General features: G+C 34.7%; 1 protein-coding gene across 2 annotated transcripts in view; it reads right to left on the bottom strand.

Moving 5' to 3' along the window:
* The window catches only part of SGCZ (sarcoglycan zeta), a 427,442-nt gene that overhangs the window by 54,842 nt on the left and 356,690 nt on the right, over positions 1-15,910 (bottom strand). The gene's annotated exons all lie outside the window — the stretch shown is intronic.

The following is a 15,910-nucleotide window of genomic DNA, read 5'->3' on the forward strand; positions in this document are numbered from 1 at the left end:
AACCATATACATCTCATACAGTGTCTGAATCCTTAACTGTACTACAAACAAAAATGATGTATCATGTTACAGAATATCATGCATGAACAAAAGACATCTTTTGAAATTATTAGTTCAAACTTGTAGAGCAATCACTATTTTCAGCAAGTCATATCTGCTTGAATAATACATACTTCAGTCCAGAAAATCATGTAAAAGCTATCTTCTAAATTATATTTTGAAAGGTAATTTCAATTAAACTGTTGTTGGTGGTTAGCAATTAGACCACATTTTCTGCATGACGTAAGTGTGCACAGGCAGTTCAGGTGAGGGTTTTTTGGTTTGTTTTTTTGTTTCTTTGTATTATTTTGTTTGGGTTTTTTTTGCTGTTTGGAGAGCATATACAGTGATTAGAGCTTGCTGGCCATCTTGAATTTCCCCTACCAGCAGACTGAATCTCAAGTAATTCTGTGGATGTGCATATTGTGCTTTATGATACACTGTACCCTATATTTTTGTTTTGGGAAACAATATTCAGGTTTGAGGTTCTTTTATTTTCCTCAGTATTTCCCACATAGTTCATCTCCCTTTCATCTCCTTTTCCACAAAATTATATAATAGGAGGTAATAATAGAATTAATGTAGACAGTCATTACTGTGGAGACAAGATAGATAAACTAAAATTAATAATCTTCCTCAGTTTTTTTGTGGGTTTTTTTGCTACAATTTCTACCCAAACATCACTTTAAACTTAGTTTTTGGATTTTGAAGAATATTTAATATTGCTCATACTCACTTAGCACACAAAATATATTTGGGACTTAAGATCATACGCTCTTTCTTTCTTGTCAGTAAAATGCTCCACTCCCACTCTATCAACAGTAATGAAAGTAACATAAATGTTAAAATCAGGGTAAAGCAAACATTTGCTTTGCCTGGTCTTCTGGCTTGTTTCCAACACCTACAATGAATTTCCATTCATTCTCAACATAATGAAACAAAAGTTGAAACTGTCAACAATACTAAATACACACAAAATTATATTTTTTTCTCTTCTTCTATTGACAAAGATATTTTCTGTACTTATATCCAATTTAGATGAACACTAGCAGTTGTGTCTGATTTCTAAATCACCTTCTGTGTCCACCTGGCAGATAACAAATTCAGACATAGATAAGAAATCAACAACCTGAAATTAAATATAGGGACTAGAATTCAAACGGAATTACCACAAATTTATGACCCTTGTAAATGCAAAACATAATGAAGTTCAGTGTACTTTCTTCTGGTTCTTCAATGAAAATGGGTTATTTATACATTTATTAAGTGCAGAGTTTAGGTAGATGACAAAGAAAGTTACTTTTATGAGAATGTGTTGATGCTTCTGAGATTGGAGATAAAAGAGATAAAGCATTTTTCATAAAGATTCAACCCCCAGCTGGGTCTAAAATCAATATTTGTGAAATATACACCTAAATTTTTGTTAATATTCATAGTAATATTAATAGGAAAGTTAGATATTATAATATTTTGGCCACCAGAGGTCTCAAAAATATTTCACTGAATACAAGTGCAATAACACGAAGGACTCATAGCAGCTGAATAGAAGAAGCATTGATGAATCTGAAAAAAGAGAACTTTCAGCTGAGAGCAAGACATCTACACAAAGAAAGATGCACAGCAATCAGAACATATTCTGTGTTCCATTTGCTGAGGAAGGGAAGGACCATCTTCATTATATCTAAAATGTGTGAAAGTAGAAGGTAAAAAAAAACCCTAGTGGGGTCTGTCAACAGCTGATGGCCATGCTGTAGAGATGTCAGAAAGCTACTGCTTCTAAGAGAGGTTGATCTTCGAGGTTTCCAAGTTTGAATGATTGCCTACTCAGACGAGGGAAGCTGGAGCAAACGCTAGGCCAGAAGAAGCAATGCACATATTTGTTATCCTTTTTAAGAGTAAATAACACCAGCTGTCAACTTAAGTTATTAAGGAATAAGCCACACATAAGAGGAAATTAGGTAGAACCATCTGAATCAAACAGCAGGTATGGTGGAAGTGTGACACTTCCTTCTTCATGATCTATGGATCCACTAATATCCACAAAAGGTTAGTGATATTACAGGTTTAGGACCTGGTCAAATGGAAGCTCACAGAAAAGTTCTGCCCTCCCAGGCAGATTTTACTTCTAGAAACTTCATATAATCATACAGTCATTATGGTTGTAAAAGCCTCTAAGATCATCAAGTCCAACCACTAACCCAGCACTGACAAGTCTGCCATTGGTATGGTATATCAAGTTCATTATATTCAAAATGTTGCCTGCCACGTCTGCAATGGATAGAATACATTCTTCATGCAGTCTGTCTTCCTGGTGCATCTTGACAGTGCAACCCCAAGAATGAAAATAGATATATGTGAAAGTTGTATAAAAGTTGCAGCAGACAGCACTGTCCATGCTACTTCTATACAAGGCCACAAAGCTCAAGAGCAAACCTCTGCTTTTCCTCCTACTATCTCTACCACATATTATCTTTTTGAGACTCAGAAATTACATGGCTAAACAGACCTTTGTTCTGATTGGACACAACTGTTCATAATTTCAGCAGTTATGAGCAATACACGTGGGTGAAATGTGCTTCTTTGCTTCTTGAAGGTTGTTTGAGCTTTAAGTTAACACGTTTATTTTGCTTCTATAGTGGCTAAAAGCATAATACTATAAATGCATTTTAAACATACATAAACAATACAAAATAAAATATATAACTATTAAATAAATATAAATGGACATATAAAAATGGATAAATTTTAAATTAGATTATTAAATTAAGTATGTTTAAAGTAAATAGTAGATAAAATTACAAATAATTATATATTGTTTTTAGTACCAGATTTACTGCATTATCTTTCCTTTGCATGTTTTCCTCTATTGTCCAGGAATCGTTCTTTCTGACATCAATAAATAGCCACACTATGTTAACTTCTTCTTATAGCCACATTTATCAACTAAACTTTCATTGACAAGCTCAAATGTCCAGCTCAGGCAAATGAATTATTTATAACTCTAAAATATTTTGTGTACTACAAAGCATGAATGATAATAGAAAGCTTATCAATTTTTATTACTCATGAGGAATGCAACCTGAATAGTACTAAATCCTAAGAGAATTTTCCAAGTTTTCAGCATTATCCTTAACCTTGTAATTTTTAGCTTTCAGTGATGCAGTTATTTTTTACAAATGAAATAATTTACAAAGCTGAACATATACCTTTTGGAAGCTGAGGCTTACTGAAGAAGTCTGGGAATTACATTTCCATACAAAATCAGTGGGAAAATTTGTATTGTCTCTGTTGACTAAACCAGGCTGCAAGGTTATTGTTACATTTTTGGTCACTACATGTTTTATGAAAATCCAAAGTTGTCTCTAAGTAACTGCAGAATATTCAGTTCTCTGCAGAATATTCTTTCTGAAGAGAAACAAGAGTTAAAAAAAGACAGAACAATACATAGTATGAGAGACCTGACTAATACTGTATGTAATGAACAGCACATCCAAATCAAATAGCAAGAGCACACACAAATAGTAAGGGGAGTATGAAATGTCTTCATTAAATAGATGAAACTCTAAGACAAAATAGGAATGTTGAACTTCTCCTTGGGAAATATAACATCTTGCAGATCATAAGGTCATTCACTCCTCTCTAAAATTGTTTCTATTTATCATTATATATTTCCTTTAGGTCAGATTTCTAGTCTGACTTGTCTATTGAATGTTCTACAAATTTACCAGAAATTCTACTGAAAATCAATGATCTGTAAATCTCTACAACCCTGCTTATTTATTTTTTTTTTAAAGACCTGATGTTTGACCTGTTTGCATCTTTTTAGACCTTATCTCTCATCTGCATACTGTCTAAAATAATTGCTAATAATGCAAGGACCTTTCTGCTACCTGCTTTATCATTTTGAGGTAATTGGACTAAAACTGAAATTGAATAAAGTGAAATATATTCATGTAACCCAACAGTTTCTTACTTTTCCTCATTTTACCCTGTGACCATTTTAAATAACTGTTGTATTTTGGTTTCTGAAGATTTAAAAAAAAAAAGCATTTCAGTTTTGTCTTTTTGACTAGTAATATTCTTTGTAGACATTAGACAGTTATTGTGACAGTATTTTTTTCTACCCTGTAGGCATTGTGACCATTTTTTTGGTAGTTTATTAATATAAAATAAAAGTAACAAATATTGCAGTCGTATTCACAGATTCATTCAGGTTACAAAAGACCTCCAAGTCCAACCTGTGACCAATCTCCACCTTATCAATATATTCTTGTTAGGGAGAAGTTAGCTTTGAGTCTTCCTTTTTTTTTTCTTCCCTCCAATACAAGTTGTTCTTCCAGATACTTTTGGCTGTTTTCCATGGACTTCAAAAAAAACCTGCTGTGACTTGAAAATATTGCATACTATTACTCACAATGTAGTGAGTTAGACCATTTAGAGGTTTCTGAATGAAAATTAAACCTTTTGAGATAGAGAATTGAATTCATCACATTTTGAGACTGAAGACAGGAAATAAAGGACACAAGCTATCAGAGCACTTAGAAGCTTTCTTGAAAATGGAATATTTTAATTTTCATAACTTAATTCAACACTGATAGCTATTACACAGGGGGATTAGAAAAATCTGTTTTTTCCAAACTGACTATTTCTCAGATTATCTGCTTTAGCTAGACAGTATAAATATCCTGAAGTGTCAGTATTTCATATAAACACACTTTATCTGAGAAAGATTTAATGAAAGAATGTACAAAATATTAAAAGATACAAACGACTCATCTACAAAAAGGCTACCACTGGGTACTACCGGGTAGTATAACAAGAGAAAAAAATTATAGCTTGATGACCATAAAATGATAATTTTAAACCCTTCTGCTACTTGGCAGATCAGTGAGCTGCATTTGCAGATCTCTGAGCAACTGCTCAGAAACTACTTCATAGTACCTGCTATGACGATGGCACAAGATGATGCTGGCTTAGCCCAGCGCTCTGTATTTTTGCTCTATCCATTTAGGAAATTATTTGTCTCTTTGCCCTTGACAGTGGGATAAGGGCCAGAAAAGCTGCAGAAGCAGGATAAAAGCATATTTGGGCTCTTAGATTCTGAAAGTGTCTCTTCTGTTTAAGATTCTCAGTGGAGTTCATTGTTGACTTGTAACACATAAGATGCAATTCAATTCATAGATGAAGACATCTACCTCAGGCAGCTACCCTGCTGTCACTTAAATTCTGTGTCTTTATCTGTGATTTGAACCCCTGCCAGATTATCTACCTTTGAAATACCCCACTTAGAGAGGCTATATGGATACCCTTGGGAAATCTGAAGTGTCCTTAAAGGAATGTGTGATTTTGTGTCTAGAAAGAAATATAACCTAGATGCAGATGGATGTACAAATTCAGAGGTAAGATCTGCAGCATAGGTGAATTTTTTGTCTGGAATAGCTGAAAGCTTTTGATTGTTAATATGGCAAGCCAACCAGAATCACTCAACCACAGAACAAAATGGATGTGCTAAATTAGCACCTGGCTTGTTATTCTGCACCAGAAGCAAAATGGGTAGGAAGCTTTAAGTGTCTGACAACTCCATGGTGGTAACAAGTCCAGGTGCCTTGGTAATATGTATGATAAAAGAGCAACAAAACAACTCCTCCAAACAAAATATTTGTCCAGAATATCATAAAAGGAAAATCGCAAAATTTTGGGACTCTAACATTGCAATCCCTTTTTTAAAGGCAATGTAGTCCTTAATTTTGATTTGGAAAAAATGCTCACTCTGTACTGTTTTGATCTCTAACTGATGTTAGTGATTCAGTGAATGATAACTATTCCCAGTGATGAATTAATTTCAGATTTATGGAATGCTTTTCTTCACAGGAAGAAATCTAATCAAAATTTTAAAATATTCAGCTAATCATTTATTCAATGCCACCTGCCCACAATTCAGTTGCAACTACAATATTTATCACTATAATAATAATCTAAGGAAAAAGAAGTTATTTTCAGAGATATATTTATGTATTAAAGAAGTTTTTAAAATCCAGAAGAAATATGCCTTTAAATATTCTGTACATGCTTGAGATAAATTACATCACGAAAACTCTGCCCACCTACAAATGGCACAATTAAGTATGTTTAGTGTTGGCATAATATAGAACTTAAAACTAAATACTGTTCTGAATGGAGGTAAAGAAAAGGGAAATAAATATAATTGTATTCATAAATAAGCATAACAAATCAGCCGTGTTCTAGCTATGGATATTAAGTGATATTTTCCGATGCGGTTTTAAAGTTACAGTGAAGTAGGTTTTGGAACTGTATATTTTTACAGGACTCAGAGCAGTGCAATAAATAGAAAATAAACTTCAATATTAATGTTTTTATAAAACAACAGTAATTGTAACATAACAGTGAGATGTAATTTCTGATAGTCTAAAGATATGTGAGGGAAAATTCCAGAAAACTGAAGGATTTTTATCATTTACTTTTTAATACTAGTCATCTAATAGATATGAACTAGAATTTGCTATCTAAGAGGTTCATGATCTCGTATGGCCAAATAATTTTCATGGGCAAACACAACTGTTTCCAAGCCTGACTCTTCACTTGCAAGAATCTCCTTCTCATATAGAAACAGGTGAATTTCCCATAGCTGGCTCAATAAGAAAACTGGTAGAACTCAGACATTTTAAAGATAACTTAGCTGAATAAAGAATCTAAGTCTACAATCAAATTACCCCTCCCCTCTATGCTTGATAAATCTCTTTGCTGTCACTTCAACATCTTTAAAACCATCCACATGCTGATGAATTTCTACTTCCAAGTAGTCTTGGAAGTAACTCTGAAATGAAGGAGAACATCAGAAAGATCTTACTGCTCTTTTCTTTCTTTTTAACTGTGTTTTTGGACTTAATTAAGTTCAAATAGACTACTCATTTTTTAGTCCTTATTTTGTCCTTCACCTCAGCCACTCCCATTAGTATAATATATTCTTAACAATATTAATGAGTTGTCTGAACATCAGGGAAAAAAGGGGTAAAAATAAAATCTTAATGTCCTGTCAGGGACTTGTTAAAGGTCCAGATGTTGTAGGTAATTTAATAATGCTTAGCACCCAGCAGCTGCCTTGTGAATGTCACAATGCATGCACAGCAGCTGTTTTTGAAGTTAAGTGAAGTATTACCAGTTGATAAAGCTAAAGACAAAGAGTTAGAACCATCTTTTGAAGAGGTATGCTGCAACCTTCAAAGCCTATTTATATGCCTCTAAAACCTACTTATATATATCTAAATAATATCCCTCTCTTTGACTTTAGGGATCTCTTTCCTAAAAAAAGGAAATCACTTTCCCTGCTCGGAACATTTGGGTAGTAGTTATGCTGTCTGTACTGGCCAACAGCATGTGGGTAACAGCAGCAGGACAGATGGCAATGGATTAATGTTTAAACACTAACACTTCTGCACCGCCATGAAAACACTAATTACTTCTTCCCACTCTGCTTCTACAGTTAAATCAATCAACTGCTCACAGATCATGTCCTCTGGTATGGTATGGGGTCAGGTGGCGTGGGAAGAGGATAAAATATTTGAGAATTAGAACAGAATACCCATTTCTCCTAGTTTTCAGTGCCAATTTTCTAGACAGTGGAAACATCCAGGTTTGCATTTAGAATACTATAAGGTAATAGAAAAAGCCTATAAAGCAGCAAAGTAAGCAGAGGACTGCTGTACTGTTAGAAAAATAGCCATTGATAATTGAAATCTACTTCAGTATATGTCCAAACTCACTACAGATGCTCTAGGATCAAAGTTAGGATTGAGATGAAATACTAAGGCACCGAGCTGAGGCTCATACCAAGTGGATCAGATATCCCTCTGCACAGAATCCCTGCTGCACTTTTGCTCCCCCTCCACAATCCCTGCCTAGAAAACACTGATTTAGTGCTCCCTTTCATCCTTTCCACATGACCTCTAAAGTGACAGTGGTATAGAACATTAACTGTTGTCCTTTCACAAGAAAAGGAGGCTTCTGGTTGCTGCTTTTTGAAGGCTGCCCTGAAAGAAGCCAGCCCAGCACCAGCCCTTAGAGCACCCGGCACTCCTGCCAGCACCACCTGTGAGCAGCTGGGACCTGAGGCCTGGCTTCCAGCAAGCTGCCTGAGGAAGGCCTGCTACTTGCCCTTCTTTCTCCCTTCTCTGGATTTATTCTTTATGCCTTTGAAAGAATAAATGAATTTCTCGACTTGGAAGAGACCCACAAGGATTATTGACTCCAACACCTTGCTTCTTGCAGGACTACTTAAAACTAGAGTATATGACCAGATGCTTCCTGAATTCTGGCAGGCTTGGTGCTGTGACCACTTCCCCAGGGAACCACGTTCCAGTGACTGATAACCCTCTCAGTGAAAAAATATTTCCTAAGACCAATCTATGTCCTGTGACACAGCTTCAGATCTTTTCCACATGCAAAGAAAAAAATGCCCAATTTCATAACAGCAGCTCATTGAAAATTAAGATTTATAGTGAATATATACTGGAAAATTGGAGTAATTGCAGAAGAATAAAGTACCCTGCCCAGTAACTGCATATGCCTTGGAGGATTTCTGAAGTCCAAACTTAAGAAGGTATATTCTGACTTTGAAAAGGAATCTCTTCCGCCATGTATTTGTCCTTTCCAAGCCAGTTCTAGATTATGCAAAGAAAACCACATCAAAAATCAGATACTGGACCTTAAAATTCCGTCCAAATGAAGATGATGAACAAACTTAGAAAACGAAGGAGAACATAAGATGCATGTATTTTGTCTATGCTACAAATACTGTAGAGAGAAGTATCAGACTAATTATAAAAGTACAAAGTATGTTTTTCTTTTTGTCTGTCGGCTACAGACAGAAAAGGTGCTTTCCATGTTAGATCAATACAACTTCACATATGAACTGACATGAGCTGTACCTTGTATCCGTGGTAGAAATAGTCTTCCTGAGCTCAGACTGAGGGAAAGAAAAAGAAAAGAAAAGTTGGATCAAGACTCAAATGACAAAAACTTTTAGAGTCTGAAGAAGGCAGAAAGAAGAAAAAAAATATACTAAATGCAGATATAAAGGGAAGAGGTCTCAAGACCCCAGATCTGGAAGTACTGAAGTTATTAGTTTTAAGATGCAAAGTTTTTAGATTATGTATAACACACTAGTGAGGATTATAAAACTTAAAGCAAGGAATCTTATATCCACAGCATAGACCTTTTTGGATAAGCTGTTTAATAAAAACAATGCACGAGCAATCTCTCTCCCCTGAAATAACAACCCCGAAATTGCACAGAATTTAATTACTGTCCTACTGCTGTTTGCATTTGTGTTTATTCATGCGGGAAATTTTAATTCTTGACATATTGGCTGATGTGATATGCTTTTGTACTTCAGGTATCAGGAGGTATCAGGTTAAGTAATGGCTATACCTACCAGAAAGAATTACCACTTGGTCCTAATAAGTGACAGAGAAATAGCTTACTACTCTATTTTTATAGCACAGTTTTCATGTGGCAATTCATAAGGGAGATTTAAGATATATTTTACACCATAGGGTATTTCAAATACTAAACAGCAATGTTTGTACATAACATATAATAAGAGTATCATTAAGATATGAAAGATATTGCTTAAAAATATTAATCATTAAAAAAATATGAATCATTAAAAACAATCTCAAGTACTGTGTAAAGCATTTCTCTCTTTCTTTCAAAAAGATCTTCTCAACCAAGCAAGGTTGAGATCTTTTCAACCAAGGTTTGAAAATGGTTAATGTAGCATATTTAATAATTTTATGAGTTAATTATGTAATGGATGTATAAAAATGTATTATTTTTCAATCCAGTTAATGCAAGGGCTTGCTTGTAACAAGAGCATATTTACCACAGCTGAATTTTAAAAGTAGGTATGAAAATTAACATAGAAAATTATGCAATCAATTTAGAAGTGAAATAAAAGTAAAAATTAGAAAAGAGTTGTCTGCAACTGTTTCTACTAGTCCATTAACTGCCTCTTGATGCTGAATCAAAACAAACAAATCCAGGTGCTTTCTGTTATTTGAAGATGACTTAAACAGAGAATTGCAGGTGAAATATGGATGAATTTCAAATAAATTATCATGCTAATTTTTTAAGACTACTTTGGCAGACCCATCAAAATGCTGGCAAAGAGGCTGAACTTCTGACTGGTTTTCAGAGATTCACATTTTCCTAATACTGCACTTCAAGATAATTAATTAATGGAAGTGGATTCTCATGACAGTTTTGTCAAAGTCATTAAGAGTATATCTGAGTATATATTGAGATCCTATTACAAAACCTGTTACAGCATAGATGGTTTGTAAAAAGACTTTTCTATGGACTAGACAGGCAGAAATAGAAGCAACTTCACACTGCACTGTAAATTATGAGAAGAGATAAGACTCAGATTCCAGCTGGACATTTCAACTGTTATGAACACCATGGCTCACTTCCTGACTGCCTCTTGGCTCATCTCATGTGCTTTGCCAGGAGAAGACATAAAGCCATATGGCCTTCCAGGCACTGCTCCATCATACCTTTTGCAGTGAGGCCTGAAGCTGAAAGAGATCCTTTAACTTTGCAGTTTAGTAAAAGGTAAGCTAACCTGTACTAAAAAGAGCAAGATATCTGACATTTTCTCCCATTTAAAAGACCTAACAATGGGTTTGTACAACCAGTTAGCAGATAAATTGTTTATATCCCTATACTTGGAAAGAGTGTATAATTGGTTATAGAAGTTTCTTAAGAAACATTATACTGTGAAATTTGTACACTCAGAATGTATAATATTTTGCTGTGTAAGTTATCTAAGTTCGCAAAGCCTACATGATGATGTATCTAAGTATTCTCTGAATGACAAGTAACTGACTTAAAACAAGGGAAAATATCAGACAACCAAGAAATTTTCAACAGAAAATTCCATTTAAAGTGAAAAAAAATCTGGAAAAATGTAAGCAATGCAAATAATTTAGCCCAGAAATTACAGATTCTCTGTTCCTTGGTTTGTTGGGGTTTTTTTTGTATCAGAAAAAGAAGAGGGAACGAATTACCCATAAGTTAAAAACCTTTGCTACAATGAAAAGAACATGATTAATGACAAAATTTTCCAAAAGAAGATTTTAAGTTATTATATTCAGTCTGATTTTCAATATAAAATACATCAATGCAAAAACTGAATCACAGAATATTCTGAGTTGGAAGAGACCCAGAAGGATTATTGAGTCCAGCTCTTAAATGAATGGCCCCTATGGGGATCAAACCCACAACCACCATCATGCTGGTTATCATCACCAGGTCATCAGCATCATGCTCTAACCAACTGAACTAATCATCTAGGTATGGTAAAGTGAATTGCCTACTTTTCTGATTTGCACACAGTAAGGTGGTTTTGAGAACCAAAATTTGTTGGGTTTTCAGTCTGTATTTCAGTTAATGAATAGAAATTCAGAGAATGATGAGAAATGGATAACTCATTTATCTGAATTTGTTTTTGCAACATATCTTCTTAGCAATAATAATTATTGAACTGCATCACAACAGTTACAAGAGCAATTGCTTTAATACGAAAATTAGACTAGCTGAATGTTTAATGTATTTTAAATTTTGGAAATCTCACTGTAGTTTGGGACTACAGGTAAACCTCTTTGCAAGGAAAAGGAGAAAGTCTTTATTTCACATGTTCCTGAGAAGTTCTGATCCATTTTTGCCTAGTTGAAGAGTAGAAGCAGCTAATGAGGGTTTGTAAAACACCACCATCCCTTCCCTCCCCATCATGCTACTATGGATCATACAAGAACGGTCATGCAGATAAGACAGAGAAGAGCTGAGAGCTTATGTTACATTTTCCTACTGTGAAGAAAGGGTGTATGTGTATGATACCTTCTTCCTGCAACACTTAGGAGAAAACATCTTATATTTGAGGCTGAAAACACGATTAGAAAACACAGAAACGTTTCTCGTCCATTGTTACTTAAGCATGTTATTACTTCCATTGCCTTACTGGATCCTTAGTTCAAGTTCATAAAAATCTTAAGTAAATGTCTCACAAGAGTATAAAAGATTCAGAGCAACATGTTGTTAAACACCAGATCAGTATCCAGGTTGGAACCACCTTGAGTGGTTCCAGGGCTGGGGTGTTACATATGTGTACACATTTTTTACATGTACCTTTTGTTACTACCACAGAGAGTAATAATGTAACATATTATTACTACCACAGATCATTCTAAAAGCAAGGATGCTTGCAATGTATCCTGGTTCAGAATCTTCACTGATATCTAAATGTTGCAAAAGGAACATCACAAGCACAACATTTAAGTAATGAGTTACTCTGCACACCTCAGAAGTGAAGGGCTAGCAGGATGTGTTATCTGGTAAGGTATCGGTACATACAGGCATAGGTGATATAGGTGAGAATGATGAGGAGACTATTCCCAGTCTCACAGAGTTATGTAACTGTGGTTCCTAATGTCCATGACTTTCTGCACAGTAACTCAAGTACTCTTAATGGAACACAGCAAGTAAGCAAGCACATTTTAAAGAAAGAAAAATCATAAATACACAAAGACAAATTTTGTGTTAAATGTATGGAAAGCATCATCACGTTTGACAAGTTATTTGACTAGTTATATCTTTTAGCACTGCTATCAGTCTTTAGCAGTGCTGCTATTGAAAATCACACATCTGCCTGTTATTTTCAAATAGCAATTGCAAGAGCGTAATATAACTTTCATTGGTATTCAAATATTTTTTTCTCAATTTGCAGGGCTCTAGAGATCTCAATGAACAGAGTGACAGGTTCAGGAGCTCTATAAAGCTGTGACTTTTATAGCTCTGGACCTCTGTGAGAGTTATGATTCTGTCTGAGGGCTCAAAGCTTAGCAGAAAAGAAGTGCACTTTTTTGCACATTTCAGATATCCCCAGAGATTTTTATGAACGAGAAAGGGTGAAGAAGTAGCAGAAATACCTGTCAGAAGCAGCAAGGTAAAAAATAAGAAAAAAACCCAACATCTCACAAAAAATGAGAACATTGGTGAAGTAAAATTAAATCTGAGGATGAATTTATGGTAAGAACAAAAGTGGATTTCAAACATCAGACCAATTTTTTTAGCTGCTGCCAGCTTAATGTTCTCCATTCAAAAACAGGCAGAGGTATATATGATATGTGCAGACAGCATGGAACAACAGACTTCTTTCTCAAGGTGAGCAATTAATGTGCATTTCTAAGACTGGCAAAAATAGAGAAGTAGATATTTTTCCATATATATTTAAACTATGCAAACACTGATTAAACAGAGGGAAAAGGTTGTGTGAAGGTAATTCAGTAGAATGAACAGTGCAAAAGGTATTGCTAAGTGAAGGTTGGGAAGGGAGAAATGTGATTACTTATCCTTTTCCAGCTCAGATACAAAGTTCAATGGATGGCCATTTTTTCATCTTTATTCTGTAGATATAACTCATGTCTGTGCTACATCTGCTCCATTGGTCTTAAATGGCATGTTTAAGAACTGAAGGCTGTGGAGTCCTTTTGGAGATCCAGACACAAACTTGGCAGATTCCTGACCATATATCACAAATAGACTGGAGTGCAACCCAACATTTCTTGCTTACTTGGTAGAAATCCCAACAGAAAGTATTGCTACAGCTGTGACTTTCTCTCTGTACAGTTTTTATTGCCAGCATAAAAACATTGTACTGCAATAATGGATGGATATTAGTATTGTATGACCTGGAGCCACGACTTGAATTTATACCATTTAAACACACAACCACTCAGTCTTCCAATCCTTCAGTATATTTAGTTTGTTTGGGGTTTTTCTTGTTTGGTTTTGGGTTTGTTTTGTTTTTTTTAATATACTTTTTCTTCACTCCTCCTAGATTAGGACATGTTCCAAGATGTTTAAATGAGGCGCTTTGATTAAATATTTTGTCCTCCATAGTCACTCACAGTGACACTCACTCAATAACACCTGTATCAAGAGTTTCACTGCCATTTTTCCATCTCCTGAGTGAATACGTAACCTCCTTTCTCCCAGCCCTGACCCCACTTCTTTACATTAATCTATCTTCCAGTTACAGTTCTAAGTGCATGCTCTTGAGACTGTCTTGGTCTTGCAGAGTTTCAAATACCATAGAGAAAGAATTTTTAGTTGTCCTAAAATTTGATATGACCAGCAGTTTGGATGCCAAAGACAGGAAAAGACCAGCCAATTTGTTGCCTTGCAATATCACTTATGTCCTGGGAAATACAGATAAAATGCCAGCGGTATAACATATATAAAAAGTGCATTATCATCTTTCTGAATGCACTGGCATCCTTCTTTCTTTATAGAATGCTCCTGCCATGCATATAAATTTGTAGGTTTGGTGTTTTTCTTAAGATTATTATTATTCAACTCTTTAAAGATGTCAACATATAAGAAGATTTCAAAGTTGTTAACTAGACAATTTTTCCCCCAAGGTATAATAATTTACTTTGGTTTGGTTTGGTTTTCTGTGGGTTTTGTTTGTTTGTTTTGTTGGTGTTGTTGCTGTTTAAAACATTTCTCTTCATTGTTTTTGAAGGATGCAGCATACCTCTTCATTTAAAGAAGAGTGTTCCAGAGCATATATACAGCTAATAGAAAAAATATTTTCTTATGTCAGTAAACACAGTATAGAAAAGTTCCCTACCATTCTTTCAGCAGACGTGGCCATGCTTTTAACAAGGCAAAAGTGAAAACTTGTCTTTCTCTGCTCTATCTTACACAAGAAAAAATTTTAGAAGGGAGGGCAGGAATAATAGATATTTAGGTGCCTGTTAATTTCTTTGATTTCTAATAGTAGAATGTCCAGGTTTTACTGATTGTACTGGCAGTGGTGACTGACTTTACTAAGTTAGAAATATTTAATAAGAGATAAGAAAATAAGAAATATGTTAATATGCATCCAATACAGTACAGGGAATTCATAAAAAATAAAGAAGCAGATTTTTATATTAATATAAGAAATAATAAAGGCCATATAGGAACGAAGAGGAAGGTAAAGAATAAGAAATACTGTAAACACAATATTGCAATTTAACAAATTTCTGCTCTCCAAACACCATACCAGCTGCACACCAAGAAGCCTAATGGTATTCACTCTAATGACGGAAACACAAAAATATATTTTTTTTTCAGGCCTGTATGTTTTTAGAATATTAACCTCTAGCGTGATGCCTTTAAGTAGGTCAGTCTCAATAAATTCACACTCATTTTTTGTACTTGATTCATTCAGCCAGAATAGTGTCAGTGATAAAAATATTATTTATATATTTCAGCCAATGTGAATGTCTGCCATGGGCAACTCACCTTTTAGCAATTACCAGACAAAGTAGAAGGTTTTAATAATATAGTTAGCAAATGATACAGAACTGCATTCCATAATCACACTGGGCAAGTACAATATGGCTAGAACAGGTGTTAGCTTAATTTTCCTCATCTGTACCTTCTAGCAACTCTAGTTACCTTTTCACACTCGTTTGATGTGGTCATTCAGGGAAATCAGTGCAGATGGTATGTCACTGGGTCTGTACTTGCCAAAGATTTTTACAACTTGAAGCCACTGTCTCCAGCCAGTATGAAAACTTAGTGTAGATTACAACTAGAGTTTAAAACTATGTGAGCATAACCTCAACACGTGAGGAAAAAAAGTGGATAAAATGCTGCTTAACCCAGAAGTAAAGTGAAAAAAAAACAAAAATACATGGAGCCTAAGGGGTGTATACTTGAATGTATATAATTTATTAATATTATTTACATTGTCTTACACATGTATGTTTTTATATTTTTTTTATCCCATTCCCAGTCAGTA

The sequence above is a fragment of the Chiroxiphia lanceolata genome, chromosome 4 (assembly GCF_009829145.1).
Source record: "Chiroxiphia lanceolata isolate bChiLan1 chromosome 4, bChiLan1.pri, whole genome shotgun sequence".
NCBI classification, from domain to species: domain Eukaryota; kingdom Metazoa; phylum Chordata; class Aves; order Passeriformes; family Pipridae; genus Chiroxiphia; species Chiroxiphia lanceolata.